At 44.5% G+C, this 10705-nt stretch overlaps 1 long non-coding RNA gene across 1 annotated transcript; it reads right to left on the bottom strand.

Annotated features, from left to right (window-relative positions):
• Nucleotides 1–461: 461 nt before the first annotated feature.
• On the bottom strand, nucleotides 462–5379 carry LOC119088282. Its single transcript, XR_005091905.1, has 3 exons — nucleotides 5123–5379; nucleotides 1347–1418; nucleotides 462–668 (listed from the first exon to the last, which is right to left on the bottom strand). It is a non-coding gene; the product is annotated as an uncharacterized LOC119088282 (long non-coding RNA).
• Nucleotides 5380–10705: the final 5326 nt, after the last annotated feature.

Below are 10705 nucleotides of genomic sequence, written 5' to 3'. Positions count from 1 at the left end.
AATGAGTTTATTAGTAGGGCGTGATAACACACGCCTTTAAACCCAATACTCGAAGGCGGAGGAAGGCAATAGATCTCTGAGTTTGAGGCCAGCCAGGTCTACAAAGTAAATTCCAGGACAACCTGGGTTACTCAGAGAAACCTTGTCTCAAAAATCCAAACAACAAACAAACAAAATACAAAAAAATTAAAAAATAAAAAATAAAATAAAACACCTAGTTTATCCACAAGCTACTTCCCATTGCATTCTGTTAGATATGTTTAATGATTAATTCACATTTCAGTGAGCAAGAATCACCACACTTTAGGGTTTTTTTTTTTGTTGTTGTTGTTGTTTTATTGTGTTTTATGATTTCCAGAGTTGTGTATCAGTGTAAGACAACTCTGAAGGTAAGGTAGGACACTCATGTTATTCCTGTTGTTCTTTGAAATCTTTTCTGACCATTTTTCTTGCCTGCCCGCAGCTTCCAACACTTGAGAAGACAGCCTTCTTTGCTCTGTTGACCACTCAGAATGTCGCCCACCTCTCCGACCAGTTCTTCTTGGCAGGAATGGATTTTTTTGCCCTTATCTGTCCTTTAATGTAGATGCTCTGCAGTTTGATGCTGGCTCTCTCTCCCTGTCCCCACACTTTTGAGGGTTGTCTTGTCTATTATTTTGTTGTCATGCCTGTGGAGTCCACAGAGGTTTCCTAGTGAGATCTGAGCTTGCTATACCCAGCAGGGCTGCATAAAGGATGGACTGACCACGTGCATGGTTACCGGGTGATTGAAAGCGTCTGCACTTGGCTGTGCTAGGGGGAGACCTTCTGCTCACCCTTTGGCTTTCCTATAAAAGGCCCTTTAGAAGAGACAGAGGGGCCGGTGGACATTGATCCAGGCCCTCCCAAGGCTATCCTGTGTTTCTGTCTCTCTCCCTCTATATTTCTATCTAAATCTCTTATCCCTCATTCCTGGGGAGTACCCTGGGGAAAAAGGTGGGGACGGGCCCCCCACACATGCCCTCAAGTTTGCAAGAATGATTCCAAAACATCTAGCATGGCTTTTTTATAGGCCAAACATCCACATTTACTTCCTTTGTATAGAAAGTATTAGAAACCTTAGAAACAACAGGCTCTATTCAAAAACCCCTTTAACTCTGGTCTTTACCGTAAACCCCTGGCAGGCAGGCCCCCCTTGCCCCTCCCTTGGCCCTTGCCTACATGCCTCCTTCCCCAGCTCCACCTGGCTCTTCCTCTCTTTGCCTTCTTTCTTCCTGACCCAGGCTTTCTATTTTCTCCTCTACATTAACAACAGAACATCGTATCTAATTTTCTCTGCCTCCAGCTTGTCACTGTCCATTCCATACCCGACAGTGCTGCTGGAAGAATCCTCCAAAATCAAGTCTGATGTGACGTCACTCCTGGACTCCCTGTGCTTCCTGTTGGGATAAAATTAACCACAGAAATGAGCTGATTGAGTGCCTCCGTGAACGAAATTCCTTTTCTGCCGCCTCATCCTTGGTTGAGCCTCTTCCTAGGTCTTAGAACAACTTGGATCTTCTTGCCATGTGAAGCATGCTAACTTTCACTTTTCCCAGGAGCTATATGGAATGAATGCGTGTTGTCTCCTTGAAATCTACACCTGACCAGGATGGCTCAGCCCTGTGTACCTCTTGCTTTCTATTTAAACCTGTATGTCATGTCAGGCCCCTTCATGGACTTAGGGGGAATTGTTGCCTAAGATCCCGTGTTCTTCTTTCTGTTATTGAACTTGGGGGCTAGGTGCCAAGTTAGGTCCAGCCACCCGCCTTCAGTAAGCCAACTAAGAGAGCCAAGTAAAAAGTAAGAAGTGAAAAAGGGGGAGATGCTTAATGTGGCCTTTCAGGGGGTGGGATGAAGAGATCCAGGGAACCCCAAACTCCATCTTCAGGGTCCTGAAGTGAGATATAAGCTTAATTAGAGGGTCAGCATGCACATCTAAAGAGTCCTGCCCACCTTTGACCCCTCATTGTCTGGGCTTCTGTCTATTCCATCCTCTAAGGTGGTCCGGCAGGTTGTTAGCACTGTGTGAAATCTCTTTCTAGTTCTCCCTCTGGCTGGGTTTTTTTTCCTTCTCCCAGTGTGAGATTCCTGGGAAAACTCCTATTTCTCTGGGGTTCGTTGTTTCAAGTCTGCCAGTCAGAGGGAGCCACAGCTGCTTACATTTCCATGTGGTCGGTCACCTTGCCCAATGTTTCTCAGGGCATGGTGGCACATTCTGTACAGATAGAGGCAGGAGGGTCAAAGTTCAAGGTCATCTTTGGCTACATAGAAAATTAGAAGCCAGCCTGGGCTCTTTGAGACCCTGTCTCAAAAACAATAGCAATGCACACCTTTAATCCCAGCACTCGGGAGGCAGAGTCAGGCAGATCTCTGTGAGTTCGAGGCCAGCCTGGCCTGCAGAGTGAGAGCCAGGACAGGCACCAAAACTACACAGAGAAACCTTGTCTCAAAAACAAAATACAAAACCCAACAACCAACCAACCAACCAACCAACAAACAAACAAAAAACAGCAATAAAACAAATAGATGGAAGCATCAGACAGGTGAGTTACAGCAAACCAGGAAACTCTCTGCTATAGACCTCAGGCACCGCCTGATGACATTCTCAGCCTTTGGATTGGTGGAAGCCGATGGTCTGTTAAGTCTAGAAAGGATTTACCTAATAGTCACCAGACAGTAAGTCAAACACAGAGATGGGCAATGAGTAGCTGAAGGGGGCTATAAATAGCCCAAGATAATTCAGCTCTTGCCCTATTATAGCATTCCAGTTCTCCACAACCACAGACATTCTAATCATTAAGTCACCCTTGGAGAATCTTTTAATTTTTTTTTCCAGAGCTGAGGACTGAACCCAGGGCCTCTACCACTGAGCTAAATCTCCAACCCCTAAAATTTTTTTATTAGATTTATTCATTTTATTTTATGTGTAAGTGTTTTGTCTGCCGTGTGTCTGAGCATCACATACATATTTGGTACCCATAGAAGTCAGATGAAGCTTCAGATACCCCCTAGAACTGGAGTTAGGGATGGTTGTGAATGACTGTGTGGCTACTGGGAATCAAACCCAGGGCCTCTGCCAGAGCAACCAGTGTTCTTACCTGCTGAGCCATCTCTCCAGCCCTGGAGAGGCCTCCCCACCTCTCAGAACTTCAGTTTGTATAGCACACTGCAGATCAAGGCACACTTGTGGGTCTCCCCATCTATGCAGACAGAGGCTGGGTCTCCATATGCACACCCCTTTGTGTTACGAGCTGCAGGAATGTAGTAGGAATTCAGCTGAATATGGTAAAAGCTATGCCTGGAAAATCAAGGTGTTTTTCCAGAGGAATCCAAATCTCAGGGAGTATTTGGTGTTATTCAGCTTTTAATATATCAGCTGTCTTCTGCTATGAATTTCATGTGCACTCATAACTTCCCCAAGAACTTTAAACAGTGTGTTTTACCTGAAATTCCTCTCAAGCATCCTAGGTGAACTCCGGTGCATAGCTTTGCTTCTTGTGCAAATGAAGCTCAGACCCTCCTTTCTCCCACAGCCCAAATGGCATTCCAGAGCGACTGACTCAGAACAAAAGGGTTTTTTGCATACCAGGTACAATGTAGCTGTGAGGCAGGTTTCCTAGCTCCTAGCAGAGTTACCCTGCCCTCCCAGGATGTAGAGGCATAGGAAAATAGAGGCAGTTTTATTTTAGTGACTTATAGATTCTTTTAGCTAACCGCCTGTAAGATTGGAGTTTGAGCACATTTATGATAGACTCATAACGTTTCACCTAACCATTTATAAGAATATATTTTGAGCACATAAATTCCCTTTCTGACTTATTCCAGGCTTTATCTGACCCCACCTCCTCTATTCACTCCCCTTTTGGGTTGCAAATGAAGCTGGCTATCAAGGCTCTTGTAGGGATCTTGGAAGTTTTGCATTACATTGTAAGAGTCAGGCTGCAGGTAAGGGAGAGATCAGTTCTGGGAGAGGACAGGGAAGGAACCAAGGTGGAGAAGAATGAGGATGAAGATGAAGACGGAAAAGAGTTAGAGTTATGAGAGGACAGGAGGAGAGAGAGAGAACTGACTCAGAAGAATAAAGTGTATAGACTAAAGAGTTTCATGTATATAGATTTATTAGTGAACCCCTCAGATTAATCCACCACTGATAGCATCTCTTATGGAACTCTGGATGAAGGCTATCAAGGGGCAGGACCCCAATAGCCTTCGATACCTTTGCCCTCTCCAATGTCCTCTTTGTACAAAGGTGCTTAATTCTTCTTCTCACCCCTATAAAATAACCCAGGAAAGAAGGTGAATTTCAAGGAGGGAGTATTGTTAGACACTGTGCTGGAGTTTAAGGGATATGGAGAAGCAGAAAACTGTGGTTTCTCTTCTTGAGGAATGTGTGGCTCAAAAACTAGAGCACGATTCCTGCATGCAGGTAATGATATAAGATGTAAGCATGGAGTACGAGGAGTCAGAATGGAGTGTGGGCTTGGCTGGAAGCAAGAGCCATAACTTCTACTAAGATTTGGGGTAGGAGATTCAAAGGGAGGAGATTGCCTGCTTCTGGACAGAGACCCAGAAAGTGAAGAGGGTAGCAGCTTTCTCACATGGAAAAGGACAGGGGCAATGAGACCATGTAGAGGCGGCCAAGGCAACATGTGCCCTGTGTGGTTTTCCTGGGACAGAAAGAAGCTCACACATTTGGACTAGACTGGGAGCAGAGATGAGAGAAGGCAGAAGTTAAAGTGCTACTCAAGTCCCCTGGGCATGATGCAATGCTCGGCTTCGACTGGGTGGAAGAGCACAGAGCTCCATGCAAGCCTGGTGTGTTACGCAAGAAGCAGGCAATTTGCCCTCTGCCTAGAGAACCCATCTTGGAAACAGCCAAGTAGTTTACTTTCTGTGGTGACTTCTGCTGGGGTGCAGCATGGTAGGCTGGAGCCCAGCTAATGGAAGGACCTGGAGGAATGCTGCCCGCCTCTTGCTTGGCCTCACGCCTATGCCCTATGCGTGAAGCCCTCACCCTCTGCTTCTCAGTATTCCTAGCCTTGCCCCTGCCTCTCTGGCATCTCCATCTTCCCCCCCCTCCCCCCCCCCCCCGCCGCCCTACCCTCTCATAAGTTCTGCTTCCCAACTTTGCTTCTTGTGTTTTCGTCGCCTCCATCGCATTCTGCCTCTGAGCTGTTGAATCTTTGTCTTTTCTTCTCGCTCACCCACACCCCTTTCCTTCCCATCACACATCTTTGTGCTGGGGCGTTGGTGTTCAAGGAGTCAGGAGACACACGAGGATGACTAAAATGAACCAGAATACCGGGAAACATGGCTGACTCCTGCCCAGAATGGATCCTCTCTCTTTCCCCCTTTGTCCCCTCATTGTTTCCTAACTGATCTATTTGTCCCCGTGCTCACAGAAGAATGCCTCTAGCACGCATTCCATAGTTTCTAGGTGTTGAGAATTCTCTTAAACAGATCCCAAGCCTAAGTAATCTTCTCTTGAGGGTGCTCGCTCTATACTGCCTCATCCGCCAGAGGTCCATTCTTTACTAAAGCCCAAAGGTCTTCTGGGAGGGAGAGGGAAGGAGAGAGAGAGGAACCCAGACTGGCATGCCAGGCTGATACCTCCTATGATGGTCTCTTCTGTGTGAGAGATGACAGAATTGTCCACTTCCACTTTTGTGAAGTATCCAGGATAGCTCTAGAAGAAACTGTGGGAGGCTGAGGCCGTCAGATGCAGCCGCCTCATACCGAATCATTCCTAGCTCTCGTCTTCCCCGCCCCCACCCCTCTCACCAGGCAGCGGAGGGAAACATGTATCTGTGTCCATGCAAAGGCCCGTATAGCTGGCGCTGCCTGCCTGCCTTTTATGTGTCTGTTGTCGGAGTTGTTAGTGTCACAGCCTGTACCCTGGGAGCCTTCACAAGTCAGGCTCAGCCATCTGCCCTCGATAGGCCAAATAAACAACAGTGAAAAGTAGTAAAAGATTTGCTCAAGTGATCATGTTAGGAAGAGGAACGAAGGAAACCAGTGATGCCCTAAGGTCCATGTTCTGGGTCCTGACATGAGGTTTAGTTTTAAGTAAATGGCAAGAGGTATGCATAGCTAACCGGTCCTGGCCAAGGCTCATTGTCTCAGCTCCGGTCTCCCCTGCAAGGTGTCTGATAGGTTGTTAGAGCTAAGTGGAATCTCTCTCTAGCAAACAAGCGCCCCCGCCCCCCCACAGCTGGCCCCAGCTTTTTCCTTCTTCCGGTGTAAGTCTCCACTGGAAACTCCAATTTCTTAGTGTCCAGGGTTTCATCACTCTGATGGATAAAGGGAGGGGCATAGATTTCTGTTCAGAATATCTTTATTCTTGACCAGGATGGTTAACATACAGATGCCTGTGATGTGTGCCCTGATGAGTAACCTAAATGTTCACTGTTGTTAAAAGAAAGGTAAGAAGACCAAACCACAACCCTTACTTCAAAGAGGTTGAGACATGTTCATTCTGGAGCCACATACGAGTGACAGCAGCCTTAGAACCATGAAGGAGTGCTCTTGGAAAGAGTATGTATCTGCAAAGAATGATTGGCTGATTAGAACAGCAATGATGTGGAGAGGGTGGAATGTTGCTGGTCCAGAGGCTAATTACCTTGGCTTGGACTAATGTTAGCTCCTGGAATGGCCATAGCTTGCCTACCTCTGTGTCAGAATTAACATCCTGTGACTAATAGATAAAAACCTTTGATGTCTATTAACTTAGCAGATCACTAGCCTCCAGTAATCCAAAGGCTAAGAACGTCCTCAGAGAGCATCTGAGGCATACCAGAAAGCTTCCCCGCATCTTGCTGAAACCCCTCTTTGATCTACCCACCAATGTATTTTAAACTTGCCTTTGTGTCTTTCTTTGTTCTGCAAGCCATAAAACTTCAAGAAACCATTTCCGTATTGGAACATGAAATTTGGGTAACCCCAAGCTGTATTCCTGGGCCGTGGTCACTCCAAATGGCTCCAGAATAAACTCCCTCTTATTCCCTGTAAGCTGAAAGATGTGGTTTTAGTATCTGCAGAACACAAATTTAGATTACCCCAAATTCCATGTTCCAACAGTCTAATGGAGTTTATTTTTTATAATAACAGAACAAAACAAATCATAACTCAAGGCACTTAAAGCTATATTGATGGAAACACTCAGTAGGGTGGGTTACAGCAGAGTGGAGAAGCCTCTCTTAGAGTCCTCAGATGACAAAAGCTAGGGTTTATTAAGTTAATACATTCCAAAAGAGCTTTTTAAAACAATTGCTAGATATTAGGTCCAGCATAGAGGTAGGGAAAAAAAAAAAAAAAAAAAAAAGACTATTTAGAGAGCTAAAAATAGCCAAAATAAGTTGTAATTATGCTCTGGACCTGCAACTTTTTAATGTCTCCACAGTCATTGAGGTTCTAACCACTTAATTGCCTGGTAGAAAGTTCAGCTGAAGAAGCAAGTTTTTTTTCTGGAATTTCTTTCACTCTGTCAGTTCTCTTATGAGGAAAGTAAGGAACTGGATGTTCTATAAAGTGTTAAGCTATGACTCTGTGTTAGGAGAACTTCCCAGAGAACTGAGATTATCTCATGCATTCCAGAATGCTCTCTGAGGTAGGGATACCATGGACAGTCTGAGGGGAGGCACTGAGAGGATGGGAATGTGTAGACTCGTAAGAAGGAAAACAGGCAGGGCTCTGGGGCAGGAACAATGTCTGAAAGATGGGTGCCTAGTGCAGCGGCCCAGACCCCCTCTTCCTCAATATTCCCTGGGCTTTAGATGGAAGAGTTGCAGTGTAGATTTATCCATCAGGTCTGGGCACTCCATGCTCGCCGAGTCTCTGCATCTTTCCAGTTGTTGACCTCTGTAATAATCTCCATCTGCTGTCAAGAGAAGCTCCTTCGATGAAGAGTGAGAGCCACACTTATCAGTGGGTAGAAGGACACACATTTAGAATGCAGTTAGAAATCAATTGGTTTAGGATGATGACATCGGTAGGTTTTCCTCGGGGATCAATGACCTCTCCAGGCACAGGTAGTGGACTAGGTTTTCAGTACCAGATGTGAATACCCTCCTATTGAGTGGGCCTTAAGTCCAGTTGGAAAGCTGTTAGTTACTCCAGTACCTCTATGGCACCATTGTCGATAACTTGCCAGGCTAGCCATTGATGTGGTTCATAGCTTTCACAGCTAGTTAGAGCTGTTGGTTGCTTTTTTTTTTTTTTTTTTTTTTTTTTTTTGTTCCCTCTTGGCAGCTTGTGTGCACCTTCCGATACTACAAGAGCCGGTCGTCTTCAGGGAGAAGGATTGCAGGTCAATTCCAACTTAATTTCTCCAATTCCTGTATCAGAAATATGTGAGTCTTCAGGAACAGGGGCTCTTCAGTATGTTTTGAAATCAGTTAAGGTGACGTCTCCAGCATTATTCTGGTTTCTATCAGGATTACTTTGGCTATCTGAGGTCTTTTGTGCTTTCATATGAATTTTAATTTTTTTTTTCTGCTTATGGAAAGAATAGTTTTGGAATACTAATGGGTATTGCATTGGATTCATAGGTTGCTTTTTTAAAAAGAGCCATTTTTACAACATTGATTTTTTTTTCCCCAGGTTGTGAATATATGGGCATGTCTTTCCATCTTCTACTGCCTTCTTCAGTTTCTTTTAAAGTTCTCATTGTGGTCTTTTACTTCCTTGGTTAGGATATTCCCGAGGATTTTTTAAAAATTATGAATGGAATCATTTCCCTGGTTTCTTTTTTAGTGTACTTCTTATTGGTATACACGAAAATTTTGATTTTTGTATGTTGCTTTTGTGTCCTGCCACTTTGCTGAATGTGTTTATCAAATCTAAGAGTTGTCTGGTGAGGTCCTTAAGGTTTCTTTTCTTTTCTTTCTTAATTTTAAAAGTCAGATATGGCTTAATAAGATCATGCCTACGAGAAGTAAATTATGTAGTGAAGAAACATCAAAATGAAGTTGATGAATAAAAAGGCACATTTGAAAAGTTTCAGGGTAGAAAGAGTCCCTTGTTTGTCCTAGTAACATAGGAGGAAAGGGAAATCAGTCTGAAAGTTCCTCAAGAAGCTGAAAATAGATCTACCACAAGATCCAGCCATGACATTCACAAGGACTCCATATCTTACTATAGGGATGCTTGCTCATCCCTGGTCTTTGCTGCCCTAGTCACAGTAGTCAGGGAGTGGAAACAGCCGAGATAAACTGATAAACAGAGTGAAAATGCCATGAGTTCACACAACGGAATATTCAGCTATCAGAGAAACTGAAATGATGAAATTTGCAGATCACCTCCACCTTCATCAGAGACTCTTCTTCCAGTGCATGGCAATTAATACAGCACCCCGCAACTGGTCAACATGCAGAGAAAAAGAGAATTCAGAGTTCTCAGCCCTGAATGGGATGTCTATATCATATCCCTCCACTCAAGGCTCAAAGATATTTGAGGAAGAGGGGTGGAAAAATTTTAAAAGTCAGAGGTGGTAGATGACTTCAAGGAAACAGTGTTTTCTAGTCCCAACAGGCAGATGTACATATGAACTCATAAGAAACTGTGACAGGTGATCAGCGTGCACAAGGCCTGAATCAGAAGGGGTGGTGGGCTTGAAGTTCCACCCCCATCGGAGGCGCCATTGGCATTCGATGGCTTCCGAGGGAGGGAGAGTCAGTTTTCTTCACTGGTGTGAAAACCAGCGTATTGACCACACTCCAGGGCAAGTCCCATGCCCAGGAGTAGTTGACTAACACGAACTGGACCCAGTGATTTTTCAGAGAGGGAATGAGAGAGAGAACATGAATTTGGTTGGGTAGGGAGTAAGGAGGTGAGGAAGGATCTAGGAAGAGTTGGAAGGATGAATATATTCAAATTGCAGGGCAAGAAATTATCAAAAGAATTAGTAAAAAATTATTTAAAAAAGAAAAGAAGAAGGAAAGAAAGAAAAAGAAGAAGGAAGGAAGGAAGGAAGGAGGGAGGAGGGAGGAGGGAGGAGGAAGGAAGGAAGGAAGGAAGGAAGGAAGGAAGGAAGGAAGGAAAGGAAGGAAGGAAGAGGAGCTGAGCAAGCCATGCAGAACAATCAGGAAGTAGTATTCTCCGTGGTCTGTACTTCAGTTCCTGCCTCTAGGTTCTTGCCTTGGCTTCCCTCAATGGTGGACTATCACCTGTAAGCCAAATAACCCTTTCCTCCCCAAGGTGCCCATTGGTTATGGTGCTTATCACAGTCTCCTTATTGATGAGACAGCTTATCAAAGTCACCCACTGTTTTTCTGTTGGATTAATCTATGGTTTTTACATCTAGTATTTGTTTCATGAAACAGTGCTCCTGTGTTAATACATAGACGTTTAAAGTATTTATTTAGTTTTATTTATTTGTCGGTGTGTGCCACAGCCTGTGTGGCGATCAGGAGACAGCTCTTAGGTGTTTGATTCTTCCCTGTCACTCTATGGGATCAAATGATGGAACTCAGGTCATGGGCAGCAGCATGCTTTTCTACCCCTAAGCCATCTAGCAGGTTCTATGTGTTTAAAACTGTGATATTTTCTTGATGAATTTTTTTCCTTAATCAGCTTGAAGTGACTTTGCCTTTTCTGACTAGTCTTGGTTTGAAGTCTATTTTGTCAAGTACTGGAAAAATGAGAACTCTTTGCTCCCTGGTTCCACTTACTTGGAATATCTCTTTCT

Source organism: Peromyscus leucopus, chromosome 6, assembly GCF_004664715.2.
Source record: "Peromyscus leucopus breed LL Stock chromosome 6, UCI_PerLeu_2.1, whole genome shotgun sequence".
NCBI classification, from domain to species: domain Eukaryota; kingdom Metazoa; phylum Chordata; class Mammalia; order Rodentia; family Cricetidae; genus Peromyscus; species Peromyscus leucopus.
This window is presented reverse-complemented; position numbering and strand designations above follow the sequence as displayed.